This window comes from Balaenoptera acutorostrata, chromosome 3, assembly GCF_949987535.1.
Source record: "Balaenoptera acutorostrata chromosome 3, mBalAcu1.1, whole genome shotgun sequence".
Taxonomy (NCBI): Eukaryota; Metazoa; Chordata; class Mammalia; order Artiodactyla; family Balaenopteridae; genus Balaenoptera; species Balaenoptera acutorostrata.
In genome coordinates, this window is record NC_080066.1 from 79,366,945 (window position 1) to 79,385,579 (window position 18,635).

Consider the following 18,635-nt stretch of genomic DNA (forward strand, 5'->3'; position numbering starts at 1 on the left):
ATCTCATCACGTGTACATGTACATACATGCACATACATAATTATATATCACATCCTTCCCAGGGAGGTAGGTGCTCTCATAAACCCTAGCTTACAGATAAGGAAATGAGTTCCAGAAAGATGAAATAACTTACCCACAGTTTCACAAGCTGTAAGGAAGGTGTGGAGACACAGCCCGGGCAGCCTGCCCCTGAGCACAGGCACTTAATTCCTGATCAATGCCGCCTTCCCCAAGGGTGGAGGTCAAGGAGAGTGGGATGGTAGCGCACTGGGAGGGCCCAGGTGCCTGTGGTCTCAAGGAGCATGAAGAACTGGTTCTGTGAGTACGCCAGTGGCGTGCAGAGCTGCAGCACAAACTAAGGAATTTGTGGTCACCACTCTTAGTTCTTGGTGATGAGATAATTTAAAGCTTGGTACATTCCAAGGTGCGGTGTAAGCAGGGCTGATCATGGGGGGTTGGTCGTGGGGCTTTGACAGTGACGATAGGTTGCTGATCATCCCAGATGGAGAAATAACTGACGTCGTCCAAATCTCAAAATTCTATGAATTTCAGAGGGATGTATGTGCCAAGGACATATCCTTGGGGGAAAGTTAAGGGAAATTCTATCACTTACCAACCAAATGTGGAAACAAAACATGCAAGAACCAGGACCCTGGAGGACACAATGACTTCTGTCAGAGCTTCCTAAACTTTCCATCACCAGGGGCATCTTGCCGTAACATTCTCTAAGAACAGCACATTTGGAAAAACTTCGTCTATCCCGTTACATCTTAATGAATAATTAACTTTTCAACATTTTCATAAGTCAGAGAGACTTACAATTAATTGCCAGTTAGAGCTTCTGATAGTTGAGAACACCAACCTTGCCTGGCTGGGCTGCTAGAAGCCTCGAGCCAAGAAACACTGATCTCATTGGCCAAGACATCAGTACTGGGGAAGCTGTAGACTTCCTTTCCATCAAGCTTTCCAGAGTAGTGGAATGGCCTTCAGGTCCCCTGAGAACTTCTGCAGGCCCCTAAGGGTACACGAGTCTTCTGTCAGGAACACTGTCTTCACCTTGTCTCCTGTGGTTAGGGCTGGCTTGTCACAGGCAGAGTAGAGAGGGGACAGCTGTGGATTTTACCAGGGTTTGGGACCCTGAAAAACAAGGTGCTGTTTAACACTAAATGGTAGCTAAGGCATCGAGATTGCACAAACACCTCTCCCCAACTTTCCAGAGCGATGCCAAGCCTGAGTGATTTTGTTCTTTTCAATGAAGGCAATGTGTTAGGTCTAGAGTCTAGATTGGTGATGTCCAATAGAAATAGAACGTGAGCCATCTTAGTAATTTTTAATTTTTCTAAGAGTCACATTTTTAAAAAGTAAAAGGAAGAAGGTGAAATTCATTTTTTTTTTTTTTTTTTTTTACTTGATTTTATTTATTTATTTATTTATTTTTGGCTGTGTTGGGTCTTCGGTTCGTGCGAGGGCTTTCTCCAGTTGCGGCAAGCGGGGGCCACTCTTCATCGCGGTGCGGGGACCGCTCTTCATCGCGGTGCGCGGGCCTTTCTCTATCGCGGCCCCTCCCGTCGCGGGGCACAGGCTCCAGACGCGCAGGCTCAGCAATTGTGGCTCACGGGCCCAGCTGCTCCGTGGCATGTGGGATCTTCCCAGACCAGGGCTCGAACCCGTGTCCCCTGCATTAGCAGGCAGATTCTCAACCACTGCGCCACCAGGGAAGCCCCTGAAATTCATTTTAATAATATATTTTATTGAAGCCAATATACCCCCAATATTATCCATTTCAACATTAATATTAACATTACCATTAATAAGAATAAAACAGTAATGAGAAATTTTGTATTATGGGGATACTAAGTCTTCAAAATCCAGTGTGCATTTTACACTCAGAGCATATTTCAAGCTCTCAGACTAGCTACACTTCAAGCTCTCAATAGCCCCATGGGGCTAGTGGCTATACAGCTAATAAAAGAAGGAGCTTGAATTGGGATGCCTTCCTCAAACCCCAAGTCAGTGCCATTTCTGCTGCTTAAGCCCTGTGTTTGTTCTAACACAAGTAAACGACTTCTCTGCAGACAGCCCTACAGCTTCCCCAGTCCAGCCACCCATGCAGGGCATGGCTGCCTGCTGATGCCTGGGATCTGCAGGGACATCCCAGGACCAGCAGGCTGCTTGGGGCAGACAGGGTCCAGGGCCCTAAACGCCGTTCATTAGATGACCCCTTTCAAGCTCCTAAAAGAGCATGTATTTCCCACTGGGGCCTCCCATCTGACTTTCCAGAACTTGGCACTCAAATTGGGTTTATCTCATCCCCTCCCAAGCGCTCCCCTCAGGTGCAGACTGAGTGGCTATTTCCTGGCCTGTGAACTGGGAATCAGACAAACAAAGCAGACACAGGCAGGGGAGCATATGGAAGCAAAGGAGAGAAAGAACTTGCAGGGTTCCCTGTGGTGACCCAGTCCCTGCTTCAAGTTCCCTGCCCTCTGGCTCTGTGAGACATCCCTCCTACCCCAAAACAAGTTCTCCTTGCCACTTACAGTAATCCCCGTGGGATTACCCCAGCCCATATGCTCCTGCATTTTGTAGATTATTGGATCAACTGTACAAACAAACTCTAAAGAAAATCAAAGTCCAGAGGCAAATAAGTACAAAGAATTTATCTTGAGAGGAAAAACTGGGATTGGCTTCAGATAGAATCGGGTTCAGATAGTGATTCTGCAACTACTTGCTGTTGACTTCATTAAAAAGAATTTAAAGTGACACATATCCACGGTTTTGAAAGCCCAGTGGTTCTACAAGCTTTTTAATGAAAATGAGCATTCTCCTGCTCCATCTTCTACATCCTGATTCCCACTCTCTAGACACAACCGCTTTTAGCTACTTACTCTGATACTTATCTCTGTATATTCAAACACGACACTTACATGGCTATATCTAGATTGTGTTTAGATTTTAGATCTTATCTATTGGTTTTCCAAATGGAAAGAGGTTTTGGTCTCTTAAATCTCCCCGCCCACTTCCCCTCCTCCATTCTCCAAATAGAGCCATATTATAATTTTGGTTAGATCAATATTCAGTGCTTACACCCTATGGCCATGTGATTATTAGACCATAAAGTATGCTATATACAGTAATACCTTCTTTCTTAGACAACTTGGTGTTTTTCCTGGACTTAACAATTGTCACTTTTTCTTCATTTAACTTTTTATGTACTTATTATTAACTCATCACTAACTTTCCTTCAAAAGTAGTAGTCTCTCAGTACGATAAAATTCATTTGGTCCTGTATCAATGGCATCTTTTTCTGGAGACAGCTCCCACCCGACTTCCTGGAAGAGCCCTCCACACTCCTGCACTTGCCTGGACTGGTGGTTCTCCAGGCCAGTCCCACAGCGCCACCCTGGGTCTCCTCTTACCTTCGTCCTGGGGGATTCTCCAGGTATGTTTCCTGGGATGGATCACCAGCTTACTTTAAGTCTTCCTCTTCCTAGGATAATCTTCCAATTTTGGAAACACCCAAGGGTAAAAAGGAATTAAAATTTTCAAGATTTGGCATTTTTATTTTTAGATTGTTTATTTGAGATTTTTCTTGTTTTCTGAGGTAGGCTTGTATTGCTATAAACTTCTTAGAACTGCTTTTGATGCATCCCATAGGTTTTGGATCATCGTGTTTTCATTGTCATTTGTCTCTAGGTATTTTTTTATTTCCTCTTTGATTTCTTCAGTGATCTCTTGGTTATTTAGTAACGTATTGTTTAGCCTCCATGTGTTTGTGTTTTTTATGTTTTTTTCCCTGTAATTGATTTCTAATCTCATAGCGTTGTGGTCAGAAAAGATGCTTGATATGATTTCAATTTTCTTAAATTTACTAAGGCTTGATTTGTGACCCGAGATGTGATCTATCCTGGAGAATGTTCATGCACACTTGAGAAGAAAGTGTAATCTGCTGTTTTTGGATAGAATGTCCTATGAATATCAATTAAATCTATCTGGTCTATTGTGTTATTTAAAGCTTGCGTTTCCTTATTAATTTTCTGTTTGGATGATCTGTCCATTGGTGTAAGTGAGGTGTTAAAGTCCCCCACTATTATTGTGTTACTGTTGATTTCCTCTTTTATGGCTGTTAGCATTTGCCTTATGTATTGAAGTCTCCTATGGTGGGTGCATATATATTTATAACTGTTATATCTCTTCTTGGATTGATCCCTTGATCATTATGTAGTGTCCTTCCTTGTCTCTTGTAACATTCTTTATTTTAAAGTCTATTTTATCTGATATGAGTATTGCTACTCCAGCTTTCTTTTGATTTCCATTTGCATGGAATATCTTTTTCCATCCCCTCACTTTCAGTCTGTTTGTGTCCCTAGGTCTGAAGTAGGTCTCTCGTAGACAGCATATAGATGGGTCTTATTTTTGTATCCATTCAGTGAGCCTGTGTCTTTTGGTTGGAGCATTTAATCCATTCACGTTTAAGGCAATTATCGATATGTATGTTCCTATTACCATTTTCTTAATTGTTATGGGTTTGTTTTTGTAGATTCTTTTCTTCTCTTGTGTTTCCCTCTTAGAGAAGTTCCTTTAGCATTTGTTGTAGAGCTGGTTTGGTGGTGCTGAATTCTCTTACCTTTTGCTTGTCTGTAAAGCTTTTGATTTCTCCGTCGAATGTGAATGAGATCCTTGCTGGGTAGAGTGATCTTGGTTGTAGGTTCTTCCCTTTCATCACTTTAAATACAACAGGCCACTCCCTTCTGGGTTGTAGAGTTTCTTATGAGAAATAAGCTGTTAACCTTATGGGAGTTCCCTTGTACGTTATTTGTCGTTTTTCCCTTGCTGCTTTCAATAATTTTTCTTTGTCTTTAATTTTTGTCAGTTTGATTACTATGTGTCTCAGCGTGTTCCTCCTTGGGTTTATCCTGCCTGGGACTCTCTGTGCTTCCTGGACTTGGGTGGCTATTTCCTTTCCCATGTTAGGGAAGTTATCGACTATAATCTCTTCAAATATTTTCTCTGGTCCTTTCTCTCTCTTCTCCTTCTGGGACCCCTATAACGCAAATGTTGTTGTGTTCAATGTTGTCCCAGAGGTCTCTTAGGCTGTCTTCATTTCTTTTCATTCTTTTTTTCTTTATTCTGTTCCACAGCAGTGAATTCCACCATTCTGTCTTCCAGGTCGCTTATCCGTTCTTCTGCCTCAGTTATTCTGCTAATGATTCCTTCTAGTGTATTTTTCATTTCAGTTATTGTATTGTTCATCTCTGTTTGTTTGTTCTTTAATTCTTCTAGGTCTGTGTTAAATATCTCTTGCATCTTCTCGATCTTTGCCTCCATTCTTTTTCCAAGGTCCTGAATCATCTTCACTATCATTATTCTGAATTCTTTTTCTGGAAGGTTGCCTATCTCCACTTCATTTAGTTGTTTTTCTGGGGTTTTATCTTGTTCCTTCATCTGGTACATAGCCCTCTGCCTTTTCATCTTGTCTATCTTTCTGTGAATGTGGTTTTTGTTCCACAGGCTGCAGGACTGTAGTTCTTCTTGCTTCTGCTGTCTGCCCTCTGAGGATTTGGCATTTCTGAAGTTGTCTTGGTGTTCTGGATATGTACAGAATTCTAGGTATGGAAAAGTAATTCTCTCTCCGAATTTTGAAGGCATTACTCCATATTTTCTAGTTTATATTTTGTTTTTCTTAAGAAGTCCGACACTATTCTCATTCCTAATATCCCCTTCCCTCCCCCTGGAAGATTATAGGGTCTCCTCTTTGCCCCTAGCGGTCTGAAATTTCACGATTACATGCCTTGTGTGGATCTATATTCATGCATTGTGCTTGGTGCTCTGTGGAGCTTTTCTGTCTGTACATTTGTGTCTTTCAGATATGGGGAAATTTCTCAAATTATGTCTTTGACACTTTTCTCCCCTGTATAATCTCTGCTCCATCTCTATGGAACTCCTATTATTCAGATGTTAGACTGTCTGGAAGGATCCTATAATTTTATTATGTCTATTTTCCATCTCATGTATGTTGTTATTGTTCTGCTTTCTGGGTGATTTCCTTAACTTCATCTTCTCTTTTTCTTTCTGCTCTTAAACTTTGAAGTCCAAGGATTATTTCTGTTTTCTGAATGTTCCCTTATTACAAACTCCTGTGCTTGAGTATGTATTCTCTGGGGATCAACCGATCACAGGACCTTGGTGTTATTGCCCAAGGGTTGTTTCCTTCTGCTAGCTAGACTGCCTGTCTCTTCCCAAGTTCCTGTTGTTTTCATGGGGCACTTCCAGTGGGGACTCTCAACCCTCAGCATCTTTAAGTTCTATGTCCTGAGCCACTCATCTTCCCCAGAAAGGAATCCTACAGCCTCCTGCCTGGAAGATATCAACCTGGCTGCCAGTGGTCTTGGAGCAGGGTGGTGGAGGGGCCGGTGGTCTCACCATTCAGCATATAGATTGTAGCTCAATCCCCAGTGTAGCGTAGTGCCCTCTCCTCAGCTGTGCAACTGCCCAAAGCCAGCAGCTCCAGGGAACCAATGTCTAGTCTTCTGCTAGGATGAAAGAGGATCTGTGCAAATTTTTGACAAATCCTATATTTAGCCCCATCTGTACCATTTTCAGAGGATTCTTCATACTTCAAGCTTCTTTCACTGTCTGCTACAATATACCATTCTCTGGTCTGTTAAATTGACACATGTCCATCTCTTTCCAGCTTTCCAGATTTTATTGCTATTGTTTACTGTCCTCTTCTATTGCTGCTGTTTTACAGCCATTAAAAAAATCTCTTGAATGTGATGTTTTAGCAGAATTTCAGGAAGGAGTAGTGGTAAGCTAGTGTGTTCAACCTGCCACGTTTAACCAGAAGTCTCACTGTGTCACCTGGGTGAGCTACTTCCTGCTTCTAGGTCTCTTCTTCCTCATCTGGAAAAGACTGCCAGTAATACATACCTCACGGAGCTGTTTTAAAAATAAAACAAGGTAATGTTTGTAAAGCACGATGTATGGTTTCTGGTACATAATATGTACTCAGTGCATAGAGTTTACTCTTTTCAGTTACCAGATCCACCCTGAGAAAATGGCATGCAACACAGCAAAAAAAATATTCAGGTTAGGTCAAGTACAACTTCCTAAATTCATAAAAATTAGATCCTGGAAGTAATTATTTGTCAAACATGTCATCTTTCCACACTCATAATATAAGAATATGGTAGACAGTCACATCCTGGATCATTTTAGATATAGTCGGAAACAGAACTGGATGAAAGGACCTCCGAAATTATAAGAGATCATCTCTGATGAATAAATATCACAGGGAAATAGGGCAATGGTAATATGGCAGCCCACTGTTCCTGGGAATTTGAATTGCTTTATTTCCAGGCTGGTAGCTCGCTGGAATATTAGAACTCTCTGAGTGATGTAATGCTAGGATAGGAAACATAGATGGACTGCACTAGTAAGTGGTGTTAGGGTAGTATTGCAAATGTGTATTTGCATTCAAGCTAGAAAATAAATTTGAACTTAAACAAGGAACACCCAGCCTTTAGATTAACCACAGGGCCTTCAGGAACTAGGATTCTAGACTGCTCAGCCTTTGGAAACACACAGCTCTCATAGGAGTTGTTTGAAGGGGGTTCATCCATAGAATCCGATATCTTTTTTATCCAGGGTGAGTTGAAAAAATGAAAAGTTCATACTGAGAATACTTGGGAATATAGAAACTTTGGGGAGTGAGAGAGACAGAAACATGGCCTTTCTGAGGAGTAATCATGCCTGACCATTTTCAGAGGGAATTAACATGTACATTGGTGCTGATCTTAGGGGAAAAGAGTTGTATGTAATTTATAGTTAATGAAAAAATATTTGACAAGCCTTCTGCAAAAGCTCTCCTTTTAAAGAAACCATGGCTGTGAGAATGTTCTCAGGCATGGAAAACCAGCTTATGGACAAGAAGGAAGGAGTGCTCATAAATAGGAATTGTCCTTGTGGAAGAACTGTCAACTCCAGAGGCATCCAGATCCTGGGCCTCACACCCCTCTTTTGCTTTCTTTAAAATTTTCAGTTATTACATATTCAATGTTTTGGAAAATTAAAATAACATAAGCAAAAAGAAAAATTCCTTGAAATCCTGCCACCAATCTTAGCTTTTTCATCAATGATCTTTGTGTATGAGGAAAAATCTAGAAAAATTTGGCTTGAACATGGCACTACCTTCCTACAGCAATGCCAAGGTTATAACCCACACATAGAGGGGGAGTCCTCCAGGGCCGGGTTTGAGAGGGCCTCCACAGCTACTCTATTCTCACCATTACGGACTCATTTGTACTGGACAAATATGAGGACACAGTGAGTCCCCGATGAAAGGTCAACATCTTGCTGACCATTAACATACCTTAGCAGGGATTACTGTGCTTTAGTAAGGCCAACACCTTTGAAAGTAGAGCCCAAGGCCCTGAAGGAAAGGGCTTTGTTAATTACAAAGGACTGTATGAAGAAAGTGTTATTATTGGTCCAAAGCAATGGAATTCTAGGTTAAAGTGTGATAGAGCCTCTGCACTGAAGTCACTGGCCTCATAGGTTACCAATACCAACAAAAGTCAGGTACCAGAAGGGAAAATATGAGTCATGAGGGACAACTGTCTAAAGAACACATGCAATCATGACACATGAAGACCTAGTACACACCCCAACCTGTCTTGCAGAAAGATAAGAGGATCACAGCCGAGTTGAGAATTTCCTGCATGTGGAATTGTGAGCTGGGGAGCCACTGGGCCAGTTGGCTTGTGACTTGTCTGGATTTTAGAGATTGTCACGGTAACTGCAATGAAAAACGCATGAAACTCTCCTCCAAGGCTGGTGTGATTGTAAAATTACACAGCCTCTTTGGCAAACAGCTTGACAGTTCCTCAAAAGGTTAAACACAGAGATACGTTATGACCCAGGAATTCCACTCCTAGAGAGAATTCCACCCAAGAGAATTGAAAACATATGTTCAAACAAAACCTATACACTAATGTCCGTAGCAGCATTACTCATAATAGCCAAACAGAGACAACTCAAATGCCAATCAACTGATGAGTGTACAGACAAAATGTGGTATATTCACACAATGGAATAGTATCAGCCATAAAAAAGAATGAAGTACTGATACATGCTACAACTTGGACGAACCTTGAATACATCATGTTAAACTGAATCAGACACAAAAGACTACATACTGTATGCTTCCATTTATATAAAATGTCCCAAATAGGCAAATCCATAGAAATGGGAAGCTCATTAGTGGTTGCCAGGGCCGAGGAGGAGTGACTACTAATAGGTATGAGGCTTCTTTTAGGGGTAATGAAAATGTAAAATTAAAAAGGTCTTAGCCTCCCTCCCAATACACCAAATATGTATCAGCAAATAGCGTGCAAGAAAGGGTAGGGATCTAGCAGGATGGAGTAGCCTCCATGGGAGACTTTTCCACAGTGAAGCAGCCAGTGCCATTTTTCTTTAATAACTGACAATGAATATGTCTAGTCATTTTCATGATCATTGAACATACTGCATAGAAGGAGCAACAGAATCAGAGGTGTGGGACCAGCTCCCAGGCTACCCGTCTGGCTTTGGTTGGCTGTTTCAGGAAGGAAGGAGGCCAACTCCATGAGGCCCCACCCTGGCAGGTGTGTTAGCAGGCAGAGAAACCAGGAAACACTGGCGCTGATGGAAGAGATAGAACCGTACCCAGCCAGTGGCTGCTGTCACAGCGCTGAGTCCCTCTCAGCCATGTGAGGAAACAGAATGGAGAAAACCCAGCCTGATGACAGGAGCCTTTCCGCTGGGTCTCTTCCCCACCAATCCTATCTTCTGCTGACAATTTTACCCCTGTAGACACAGCTTCTAGCAAAACACCTGGCATATGTGGGAGCTCAGTGAATATTTGTTTAATGAATTAATAGCAGCATCACCTATGACAGCAAACAAAAAAGAAGCAACTTAAATGTCCTACAACAGACTACTGATTTGTATACATTTATGATATCTCTAGCAGGTTATATAATAGTACAAAAAGTATGATTCCAAACTTTATAAAAATAAGCCTGTATATAGAGAAAAAGCCTAGGCAAATATACACAGAAATATTAAGTTATTTCTAGATAGTGAAACCAAGGGTGACTTTCCTTCTCCCCCTCCTCATCCTTCTCATTCATGTTCATATTATTAGCACTGACCTATCTGTATTTTTAAATAAAGAGCATAAATTATTTGCATAAATGAAAAAGTTAATAAAAATTCCACTTGCATGCGAAAAAGGCATTTGACACAATAATTCCTGTTTTGGGATATTACTCCAAGAAAATAATGCCAAATACCAAAGAAAATAATGCCTACAAGAATTAAGTAAAATGTATTTCCTATACATGATAGAAAAATACATAGTGATTTTAAAAGATATTCATGATGTTCAAAACATCAGATGTTCAAAAATGTTCAAAAACACTAGAATAATGCTTTAACACATTATGGAATGCTATTGATAATAAGTAAATTAACTAGGATTAAAAAATAGCTGGTATGTGATCTCAAGTATATAACAAAGGAGAGTAAATATCGTAAGCAGACTAGACTATAAAGAACTAGAGAAAAACCTTCAGAGGGAAAATAAGGAGCCATTAACAGAAGGCATAATTGACTCTTTGCCCTTTGTTAATTACAGTTCACTCCATGTGCCACCTTTGACCAGAACAGGGTGGATTCTTTCTCAGTGATTCACAGATTCACCGAAAAATCTGCAGACTTACTAGACAGCCGGAGGCGTGGCGGAACGCGTCTCACTCAGGACGACACCTGGCTACCTCCAGCCTTGTGTCTGGGTCAGGGCTGCTCTCTGCCAACACAGCGGGCACCGCGCCCCTGATTTGAGGACATCAGGTGGACCCCGCGGCCACAGCCTTACCCCTCCAGTCTGGACCCCACGGTTCCCTTTCCAAGCTCTAGGTCACCTCATCCTCAGAAACTTTGTGGAAGTGACCTTGAACGTTATCACATACACTCTGCTCCCCAGGGAGGGACTAGCTGAGGAGAGTTCTGAGGGCCTGGTAGTGAGTGTTTGGGGTGGGGACACCCTGGGGAAGGAACGAGATCCAAGTCACCAAGCACTCCCTTCTACCAGGCGTCCTTGCGTGTTGGAGAGCTGGGTGTCGCGGCTGTTTTGTGTGGCTATTCGGTAGCTAAGGCCTGCATCGACGGCTCAGGGAAGCAGCCCCGCACAGCCCCGGCCTGAGGACTCCAGCTTTGGCCAGTGTGCGGACTGTGGTGCTCTCTGCTGCCACCCGGTGGATCTATTGAGAAAGGTCAGGTAGGAAGTTTAATCGGGAGGGTCTCAGTGTGGTCCCCGGACCAACAGCATCAGCATCAAATTCTTGGCTGTCCCATAAATTCTGGGAGTGAGGGCAGCAGTCTGTGTTTTAACAAGGCCCCTCCCCCCAGCTGATTCTGATGCACACTTAAGTTTGAGAAGCACTGGCTTAGACTAAGTAGTGATTTGCACCCTGAGATGCATGAAACGGATAATAAGAGATTTTTCCAATGGGAGTAGCAAATTTTCCTTATTAATGATCAAGTGTCATAACTTCTATAAGAACAAAGTTCACCAGCCACTTTAAAAAATTTTTCATCTCCTTCTCAGAAAGGACAAGGAGGCATAAAACCCAACTCCTCTGTTCTTTGTCCAAAATCTTCTGTTCATAAACATCCACTGCTTTCCTATTTCTGGGAGTGGCATTCGAAGTCCTCCAAAAATATGGTCCCAAACCTCTTTTCCAGCCTCACCTCCAATCACTCCTCCACTTCATTTATCCTAGATTCTAATGAACTGACTGATTCTCTGAATCCTGCCTGCATCCAAGTGTTCACTTTGTCCTTTCCACCAGACACGTCCATCTGTAAGATTAAAATCTTATTAAAAAATGCCTTAAAAAAAAAATGCCTTAAAATATTGCACCCATTTTTAACGCCCTCTCAGATGTTATTTCCTCCATGAAGCCTTCCCTAATTAGCCCAGCCAGTAAGGATCTGTACCATCATGAACCACCAACGCACTTCATCTATACCTCTTTTTTTAGTGCTTTAGACTCTACTGCTTTTTAGTTCTTAGTGGACATTTTTTATTCCTTTAAGTCCAGGGACTGAGCCCTACTTATCTCAACGTTGACCAGCGCACAGTAGGTGTACGGCAAATGCTCTTTGAGAGGTGCAAGTGAAAAACTTTGGTCTCTCACAAAATAGTAGCTCACAAGAAATGCTGGAATTCAAATCAGTACGATGTAAACATTGCTACATAAAGGTAACTGAGGAGCCCCAGTTGCCTAGGTGACCTGGGCTAGGCTGGGAAGACAAACCCTGCTGTTGTCCAAAGTCCTCTTTGGGACTCCACCACTGGTGGGCGGGGCCCTGGATACCCAGCACCCACTCATCTACCACATCATAGCCAGAAGTTGCCACCAACGCCCCCTGCTGGCCACCACAGTGGTCATGCTGGGACTCACAGCAGGTAGCCCCGTGAAGCCTTCCATCCCATCAGCCTCTTAGCCCCTTAAGGAGCCCACCTGAGAATCCAGGAACCCTGAGAAAACTACACTGCTGCAGCCATCACTAATACCTGATTGGGAACACAGCCTCCTGCAGACCCTGAGCCTTTGGTCCAAATCTCCTGTTGCCATCTTAGGAAGATGGTGTTGACCCTGTAATTTCTCTCCTCCCGGGCCACTTGCCCAATGGTCCACATCCTCGCTGCCCTCCCCAATAAGTTCCTATATTTATGGTTTTGACCATGTGGACTTGCTAGAGGAGAGATACCCATTGGGCCTGACACGAGCTGGGGCAGAGAGTGCCCTTGAAAGAGGACCTGAAAGCCAGGGGGCAGTCAGAGAGTAAGGAATCAAGGATCCTCAGAGAAAAATGTGTAAGAAGCAGAAGATGATCGCCAAAATAGAGAAGAAGAGATAGTGAGGCCTGAGTGGGCAAATGGGAAAGGACAGTCCACGCAGTAGTCTGGGGCTGACACAGCCGTGGCCTGGGGCTTGAGCGTGTAGAGTCCTAGGAGTGTCCAGGCATAGGGATTCGGGTGCCTGGCTCCCTTTGGAAGGCCTAGGTTTCTTCAGACACACCTTGGCCTCTTATGTTGAAGCTCCCTCATGTATCTGACACTAGAGTCACTGAAAAAAACCCCAACTTTGTGGGCAACCTTCTTTCAGGATCACCTCACTGACCCATGAGTCCCACATCCCGGATGTAACCCTTGGGTGAGCAGTCCAGAGGCAGGTCTCCTTTACTGTAGGGAAGGAGTCAGCCTGAGTCAGGGGTGTTCCCAGGGCTCACACTCTCCTCATCGCCTTTTATAAATACCCTTGAGTTGCTTTCATTTACTTTTCTGTGAATGTGTCCAGTGGGACACACATAAATTCTGGATGAAACATTGAAAAGCTGACTTGAAAGATACAAAATAAACGAGAAAGAGTGTTTGCCCCTGGGTAGAGAGTGGAGAGATTGGGGTTAAGGATGGAGGACTTATTTTTTACTGTTTCACTTATTTTTTACTGTTTCACTTATTTTTTACTTATTTTTCACTGTTTTACTCTATTACACTCTTTTCATTTTTATCATCTGCCACTTAAAAAACAATTAATAGATAACAATTAAAAGGATAAGAATAGACAAGTCACAGAAGGACATCTTATAAAATAAACCCACTGACAATACAAAAGGAGACTAACCTGATGAAAGAAGTTATTCTGTTACTCAGAAAGAGAGGTTAATTAGCAAAAGTGAGGGGTGGGGGGCCCGGAGGGACGGCCACAGCTATATATTGTTGGTGTCTATGCAAATTGGTAAACCCTTCTGAAAAGCACTTTGGCAACATTTATAGAGACGTAAAGATTTCTTTTTCACTTGATACCCCAGTAATTTCAGTTCTGGTTATCTAGCCAAAGCAAATAATTTGAATATGGAAAAAACTACAGATACAAAATATTCACTGTAGGAAGGCAAAATTTAGGATTCTAGACATCCAATAATATAGGGATGGTAATTAACTGATGCGATTCATGCAATTCATTGTTATGCAGCATTTTTAAAGAGATAAAGGTTATCTATTATCAGAAAGCATGCTTATTCTAATGTTAAGTGACAGCAAAGCATATATAAACTCACATCAATACTGTGGGTATAGTTATGCTTAAAAAAAAGCATAGGAGGGACTTCCCTGGTGGTCTAGTGGGTAAGACTTTGTGTTCCCAATGCAGGGGGCCTGGGTTCGATCCCTGGTCAGGGAAGTAGATCCCACATGCCACAACTAAGAGTTCACATGCCACAACTAAGGAGCCCACTGGCTGCAACTAAGGAGCACATGTGCCACAACTAAGGAGGCTGCCTACTGCAACTAAGAGCCGGTGCAACCAAATAAATAAATAAATATATATTAAAAAAAAAAAAAGATACACGCACCCCAACGTTCAAAACAAAAAATGCATAGGGGGCTTCCCTGGTGGCGTAGTGGTTAAGAACCCTCCTGCTAATGCAGGGGACACGGGTTTGAGCCCTGGTCTGGGAAGATCCCACATGCCATGGAGCAACTAAGCCCGTGCGCCACAACTACTGAGCCTGTGCTCTAGAGCCCTTGAACCACAACTACTTAGCCTGCATGCCACAGCTACTGAAGCCTGCGTGCCTAGAGCCTGTGCTCCACAACAAGAGAAGCCACCACAATGAGAAGCCCACGCACAGCAACAAAGAGTAGCCCCCACTCACCGCAACTAGAGAAAGCCCGCACGTAGCAACGAAGACCCAACGCAGCCAAAAATAAATAAATAAATTTATTTTTTTAAAAAGTATTAAAAAATACATAGGAAAAAGACTGGAAGGAAATGTGCTAAAATGCTCAGGATGGCTGCATTAGGCTGGCAGGGTTATTTTCCAATTTTTTGTTAATACGGTTACTCTATTTTATATGGAAAAATACATATGTAGAGAAAGAAGGGACATCTTTCAATCCCTCTACCTGCCAAGCAGGAGCATGGGTGAGGCCTCTTGGCAAACTGAGGTATGATCCTACTGTTAGAAACTTCTGGCTAGGAAATGTATACTTAAGGAAGAACAGACACCATAAGGCAAGCCTCTATTGACAAATGTTCAAAGTGCTATTCCTGGTGTGTAAGGATTCCAGCTCCTGGAATGTTGAAGTTAAAAGGAAAGTTTACCCAAACTTTAAAATTTCCATGACTTGTACCTTACTGCATCTCATGAAATAAGATCCATGTCACTAAGCTCTTTTAAAATAAAATCCAAAAAGGAGAAGAAAAAAAAAAAAAAAAAAAGGAAAGTTTACCAAATGATGTTCACATTTTGATCATCAAGGGACCAAATAGAACATGGCTAAACAAACATGGCCACTAGCACCCAGGTGGCCCTGAATGAGGTGCACAACATCCCTCCTCACCCATGTGACCGTCCAGGAGGTTGCAAGCACAAGGGCCCACAAAGGCAGCAGCCAAGGAACAACGGCAACTCCAGGCCAGAGCTGGGTGTTCCCAGGGATGACGGAGGATGCTGTGCTCCTTGTTCTCCAGGGGAGGGAGCCAGTGAGACCCTGGTCTTTGTGAGCCTGGAATTAGACATGCGAGCACCACAGGCAACTCAAAATGCCCCTTCCCAAACAGGCAAATAACTAGGTGTTCCCTCAGATCAACACTATTCAATATTTGTTCAGCATATTTGAGGGACAAAAGGCAGCAGTATGCTGGGTAAGGAAGGGGAAAGAATATCTCTGGGGCAGCATAAGGTCTCTTCTCCACCGTGGAGGGAAGGTAAGCTCAGACCACCCAAGCCTGGACATCCCAACTCAGCCAAGCCAAGGCTCTGCCTCTATCTGGGTTCACCTTTAGAAACAGCTTAGTCTTCAAACCATTAGGCAATTATGTCCCCCTTGTGGGGTCTCATCCCTCCCCAGTGCAGCTATTAAGGTCCTGACTTCCCATAGAGTATTTAAAACAATTCTCTAATAGTCTCACCTCCAGTCATTCATTTATCCTAGATGCTCATGCAACAAACTGGTTGATCCTCTGAATAGTGGTTGCCTTTGGGAAGGAGAAAAGGGAATGAGGCAGGGAATGAGAGACAAAGGGGGAAACTTTTCTCTTATTTAAAATTGTGAAGCAGATATGACCAAATATGAACCACTATTAATTCTTGGTGGTGGGAACACAAATTTCTCAACAAAATAAACCAGAAGTCTTCAAATGGAAATTCTAAGACCCAGTGCCATGCTGCATTATCTTGCCTATTTCTGTCTTCCCCATATTTGATGCTCCCTAAATATCTTTGTTGCTGAGGTTGGTAGTAAAGTCACAGGGACTAACTCCACACCTGGCCTCTTAACATCTGGGAAGCAGCTCTGGACATGCAGTGGCAGTCCTCCGATGTGCTGACCATGTGATGACCAGCAGGGAGAGCTCGATGCTTCCTGCCTGCACGCCTCTGCCCATCACAGGCGTGGACTAACGTGGTTATACTGGGCACACCTAACCTTTCCATGGGGCCTAGACTGGAAGGCCAGGAGCATTCTGTACCTTGATTTTAGAATCCAGCAGCAATGACACAGACAAAAAAAAAAAAAATTTTTTTAAGTTTCCATGAAGGGGAGGTGGTAGTAGAGTGAGTTGTTTCAGAAAATGACGCTGGTTTAGGAAGCCATGTGTGAATCAGGAACAATACCTGGGTCATAGGAGAAGCCGGCAGGCGAGTCGAGGGGAGGCCAGTTCCGTTTTCTAGTTCATTATCTAAACGCCAGGATACATCTGCCCAGGGAGAGTGGACAGGGACACGGACTATCTCCTTCTGGAGGTGCCAGGAGCCCCGGAGGGACCCTGTCACCCATCTTTTTCAGATCCTGTTTCCTCGCCTAGCTCTGCAGGGAGCACTGTGCCTGTCTCCAAAGAACCCCATATTCACTCCCAGGGATAGGCCGGCAACGACTGGCACCTGATGAAAGGCAAGGCGGCCAATCCCAGGGATGGACCAGGCAAACCAAGGAGCTGGACTGGCAGGCTTACCAGCCTGGCCCTTTCGAAGGCAGCAGGGCATTTAACTAGAGACACCTGGTTTACCTTACGCTCCAAGTCCTTTCCAGGAAACAAGCCTGTCCTGGAAGGGCCAGAAGGCCGGAGGCAGTTGGAACGAGGTTAGCCGGGCCGGCAGCCTGCAGCTGGCGGGAGGAGGCTTGCAGAGAGGAGAGGGCGGGCCGACTGCTTTCCCTTCTTGCAGGCCTCACAGTCCAAGTGCAAACCTGTGATCCAGAGGCCAGGCCCTGTGACCGCCGACAAACCTCCCAGCCCTGTGCCTAACTGTCCTCAGCTGAGGGGGTCGGTGGTAGCTGTTCTAGAGGGGCAGCGAGGGGGAAGGGCCAAGGTGTGGGGACACTGACTGTAAGAGCAGCAGACGGGACTTCATCCCAGTCCCACTGTTGACTAGCCGGTGACTTAAGACAAATGACGTCTCGCTCTGTACATGTTCCCTAACATGTGAAAGCGGGTAACACTACCTACCTTGCAGGATGCAGATTAAATCAGATAAAGATCCCTGACCCACAGGAGTCTGCCCAAGTGCAGCTGCTACCCTGTTGAGGGATTTTAGATGTTAAGAATCATTCCCACTGCCCCCAAATAAGGTCCATCCACAGGGCAAAACTTACCGGTCTTTGTGCAGTCCCTGGGTAGGGCTCAGAAGGAATGCCCTCCGTCTGGTGCATGGATGGCGAGGCGGGTACCTATCACCTCTCCCACCCGGCATACATAACCCCCACCCCAACGGACACCCCAAGTTAAGGAGGCGGGGAGTCAGCTTCCACAGCTGAGTCCTTCCACTCCGGGGCCTTGGCTGGGCAGAGGGGTCCCCTTCCTTCAAGATGACCTGCACACAGCTCTCAGGCCTGAAGCTGGCTGTGCCCCGCAGACCTTCTCCCTCCCTGCACAAAGGTCGGACCCTGCCCACTCGCAGGGCTCCAGAGCCCAGGCCCACCCAGCGTAGCAGAAACACGTGCCACCTCCACGAGGCAGCCCACTGCTGTCCAGGGTTTCCAGACTCCAGCCCGACCACCCCCTACTCTTCAACGAGCTACTCTGGGGTGAGGGGTTTTATTAGTGACCACAGTCAATAGTGTCCCACTGAGGACAACTTACTGATTTCAGGGTGCAAGTGCAGTTTTGAATTTAAGACTAATATGAAAGGTGCATTACACAAGAAGATTATTACGGTTACATACCATTCTAGAAGAAGGTTCTCATCCCAAAGTCTCCTGGGGGTTGGGAAGGTCAATGTTCCCTGAGACTCACCCAAACCCAGGGACTTGCTGACGCTGCCCAAGTGCACCTTCCACACAGGGAGATGGTGGGGTGGCCCGAAGGTCACCCACCGGATCAGGCCCAGATAAGTCAGGTTAGCGCGGCACCAAGGGGGCATCAATGGCAAAACGAGAGATCCAAAGATCACAGTAGCCAACGGCTCTCCATCTCTCCTACATACGCCTTCTAGATTAATCTTCATTTAACACACTTCTAATGACACTATTCTCCATCTCAGAAATAGTTAATAGGTACCCCTGGCCTAGAGAATTAAAAACATGT